Consider the following 4,916-nt stretch of genomic DNA (forward strand, 5'->3'; position numbering starts at 1 on the left):
TTTAGCCTGCCTACCGCTGACTCAGGAGGATACCGCCATGTTTTTACACCCCGAAATGCGCTTTACGCTGAAGAGGCGTGGCGCAGTGCCAGAATAGGCCAGAATGGGCTAAAGCTAAAGCTAAGGGCTAAATACCAGCCTAAAGCGATCTTCCCAACGGGCGTTAATTTTGAGGTTTAACGCTTTTCAAAATAATAAAATAATACCTGTAATGCCTACATTAAAATAAAAAATAAGTAATCTGAAGGGCTGGGTCATTTGAGCAGTGAGTGTGGGTGGCGCTAATGCATCTTTTAATCTGTTTAGAAACCGCTGTTAAACAAAACTGTAGAAGAAGAAAAGCAGCAGTGTCTGCAGCAGCAGTGCTGTCTGGGGTGTTTGACTTGTTGATGCCTCGCCTGACTGCACTCGCCTGCTCTCGTCTGCTTTCCAGGCGAGGCGGCAGTCAACACAAACGAGCCTATTGTAGAGTACAGTTGTTTTATTGTGATTGATAACGTGTATATCGCATGCAGCCCTTTAGCCGGGCTTGCAGTGGATATAGGGGGTCCAGACCCGAGACTCAGAAGGAAGAATGACTGTTGAGTCTCGCGTTGAGGCTAACATACAGCCATGAAAGGAAAGAAATACCATGACACTGGGAGTTGCTGTGCATTTCCTTTATAGGCTAAGTAAAATCAAAGTGTACCGTGTGCGGTATCTAACCCCGCTGTAAGAGTGAGGAATAAACACACTCGGGGATTGACCGGGCTATCCCGACTGTGCCCGGGCCCCCAGCCAGCTGAAATCAAGCAGCTGCACCAACTGTTATCAAGAATGTCGGCTGCAGCTGATTATGGAGCCAACCACATCCTATCCCCTTGTTCATGTGGATCTTTTATCTTCATAAGAAAAGAGATGGGGGGAAAAAGAGTCCAAGTCCACATGAAGCTTTAAACAAACCTCAAACCCCATGAAACAAATATAGGCTACTAATAACGTTTTCCCCAAGGCCAACACTGATCATTACTGTTAGTTTAATTACCAGATCTAGTGTCACTGGTGGGTCCCAGCTCTTTCATTTCTTGTATCACTTTGTGGCTCATCAGCCCTGCTGGGCGGCGACGTCCACGTTCGCCTGCTGTCTGCCAACCTCCGCAGTGGAGGTCCCTCACCGTCCGCTCCTCCTCTGACAAGCTGATCATGTTGCAGAGTCCCTTCAGCCCCTCCGCCGCCTCCCAAGCCGAGCGGAAGGTCTTGATCCCGCTGTCTAGGTTGACTTTCAGTAATGCTGGATAAGGTGTCTGATATCTGATGTTCCTCTCACGTAGCTGCTTTTTAAATTCCCTAAATTCACGGCGTCTCCTTTGCAGCGCCTGTGAGTAGTCTTGGTCCATCGTAATTGACCTATCGCTAAGCCACGCCCCGAACGCAGACAAGCCAATCACAGCGCGTGTAGCTCCGCAATACACTCGGACAACCGGAGCCGAGAGCTCCATAGAGAAGCATATAGAGAAGCAGAAGAAATAGGAATTCTCCTCTGGTTTTATGGTGTTTCATACAGTTATAAGTAGAAAAAAATGGTCAAACGATGTGCATGGGGGTAAATGCAACATTACAGGGTATCCTGGGAGGCCAGGCAATGGATAATAAGAAACTAGTAAACGTAGATCCACTCACATCCACAATGATGCTGCTGTTTGGACGTTAAATCTGCAATCGTGGTGACAGCGAGTCTTCTCCCTCATTTGCCTTCCGTGATCCAAAGGTATCATGAAATCATCATGATATTCAGAAATTCGGCAAAAGAAAATGCTGAATTATGCGAGTTTCCAGTCATTACCTTATGCGCGTAATGCCGGAGTTGGTTGAAGAGGAGGCGCATTGATTGATGTGATTAAAACATCGCCAGACACCAGTCAAACCCTAAAACAAGGGAATTAATCTCGTTCCCCAAATAAATGTGAGGTAGTCTAAAGAGAAACCATGATGGAAAAAGTGGTCTGCTGTAGGCTATGCCTCTCCTGATCTGCTACACCCATGCATGCGTGCTGTTGTCTCGCTATGAAAAACATCGACACTAAGTTTCTTGATTATATAGAGGTAGGCCTACATACAATAGATTGCCAGGCGCCACTCTCCAATTGGGCATACCGTATATATAATCCACGGAGAGGTTACTAATACTCAAGTGAATAACATGTAAATTCTGGATGTCAGTCGCCTGTTATCCCCACTGGTTATCTTCTGTCTTCCTTCGTTAAAAGTGCATGTTTGGTTAAAGATTCGCTAAAGCCGTTTCCATGCACGTATATCGCATTAATTTTTATCGATAGCTTTAAATGTTGTACATCGCCCTCCATGGCATAATGAAGTACTTCATGATGGCTTCTAGACAATATCAGGCCTCAAAAAGTTGTTTAGAGCCTCTTGGGATATAACTTTGACAGTGACGGCTGCCATTTATTCTAGTCAGCCTGCCCTGTGTTTGTCCGAGTGAGGACGGGGGGTGGGGCTTAGCGATAGGTCAATTATTTTACCTTTGAACTGTAGGTTTTTCTCACCCCATGCCTTGGTCAGCACACTTTGTTTAATCTGGAAGCTGAGGATCATCACAAATGATCTCGGGGGTGCCTCAGTGCCTGTGGGTCCTCTGGTTTCTGCTGCAGCGAGCGGTGGGCGCGCTCGAGTGTCAAAGGGAAGTCATGCGGTAATTTCAAAATGTCTCTGAGAAAACCTTCCATCCACTTTTTAATTTGGATCATCTATGTCAGTCAATGATTCTCAACCCTATAGATGGCGCCTATTAGGCTATTTCTCAGCTTTTATAGTAACATAATAATTATGGAATAATTATGAACTTAAATAAAACTATTACGAAACATGAACTTGACCACTGCATTTGCACGAATATTTTTTGTCTGTTTTTTAAAGTATAATTCATCAAGCGCGATATCTTCACTCGCAGCGAAGTTTTATTATGTGAAGTTCATGCCACCTTTCCTCATCTGGACACAGAGGAGATGTGATGTGATCATATTACAAAACACATGTTAATTCATGGCATATTTAAATCGCCCAACGCTCCATTCAGTAAGTTACTGTCAACCAGACGTGCTAATACACTTCCTGTCGCAAGTCAAGTCACTGCAGCTCTATGAGTAGCCTCAACGCAAGACTCTTCAGTCATTCTTCCTTCAGAGTCTGGGATGCGTGGTTCCCTCGGCCACTGCAACACCGGCTAAGTGGCTGCACGCGATATACACGCTATCAATCACAATAAAACTGTACCTACCTCCTAGACAATGTTGTTATCCAAGATACCGGTGCCCTGGCACTCCCAAATAGTGCGTAGATTCCAATACCCGAGCACTTTTTCACATGGCGGAGCCGATGCTCAAAATTGTAAGCTGCAGTACACCCTCCCAACCACTGAGCACCGAACCGATACATCCGGCGCTGTGGAGCACCTAAACACTTCGCCACTAGCATGTGAAAAAGTGCTCGGTATTGGAAACTACACACTATTTGGGAGTTCCAGGGCACTGGTATCTTGGATAACAACATTGGCTCAGAGGTAGGTACAGTTTTATTGTGATTGATAGCGTGTATATCGCGTGCAGCCACTTAGCCGGCGTTGCAGTGGCTGAGGGGACCACGCATCCCAGACTCTGAAGGAAGAATGACTGAAGAGTCTTGCGTTGAGGCTACTTAATGAGCAGTAGCATGCAGCAAACTTAAAATAATCACAACATAGCACAACGTGCTGTCATAAAAATAGGCAGGACCTTTGGTTTCATGTTTACAGCAAAGAGAATAGGTTGCTGTGTGAGCTGTCCTGGTGAATGCCTGGCTGTGTTTAGTGAGGTGGAGCTGCTGAAACAGGTGCAAGAGAGCTGGCTGCAGAACACGCTCTGCCCAGAAGGTAAAAAGATGGGTTTGGAGAACCTCCTGCCCGGTACACACGCTGCACTCCACACACATCAAAGGACAGTGACAACTGAGGCCTGTACTACAAAGCCAGTTTAGTGGTTTAGCGAGGTAACTTCAGGTTTAAACCTGGTTTGGCCGTACTACAAAGCAAGTTAACTTCTTACCGACATATATTTCCATAGCAACTTATGCTTCACACTTAACCTGGTCCGTAGCAGGTTAAGTTGCAAGGATAAGATTAGACCTTAGATACACCGCCCACGAACCAATCGAATCAGCAGTTTGGAAAAATGGCCAACCCCTTTCTGGACTAGTTTCCCATCAAGGAAGGAGCACGAATTGTAATGTTGAATTAATCAAGGACTAAAGCCTTGCACTTGTTGCAGGCTACATTTTAATTAAGCCCTACTTACCACTTTGGAATATGTTTTTATATATTCATTTTTGTGCTCTCAAGTAGCCTAGATACGTTGTTTGACCCCGCCGATCGATTGCAGCTGAATAGTGAGTGGAGAAATATCACTAAACTGGCATAAAAAGGTTACATAAACGTCTCCAAAGCGCACAGTGCCGTGTGCGCAACGGAGCTGAGACTGACGTTGGGTTGGAATTAAAATGGTCATAGCCTACATGCTAGAATAGCCTACTACATCTAAGCAGTTTAATATGGGATCACCTGCACACAGGCGATCCCATATTAAGATGATTCATATCTAGGCTACTCCTGCATTTTGCAGTTGCAACTGTGTTGCTTTTGGCCTGTATGATGTGATTGAACTTCATATTTCCAGCATCATTATATGAAATATGGAGATATGCGACTCTGCTGACGATAGCCTATAGCCTATATGTGACCACGAAATAGGCTATTTTTTATAAATGAAATCTATGCCCGCACGTACCGTGTCAATTCAGTTCAGAAGCATTTATTTTATTTTATTATCATTCTTTTTTTTATTGATTAGCCTATAGGAATTATTCAGTCAGTGCGACTAAACACTCAT

This window comes from Poromitra crassiceps, assembly GCF_964638095.1.
Source record: "Poromitra crassiceps genome assembly, chromosome: 16".
In the NCBI taxonomy this organism is placed as follows: Eukaryota; Metazoa; Chordata; class Actinopteri; order Beryciformes; family Melamphaidae; genus Poromitra; species Poromitra crassiceps.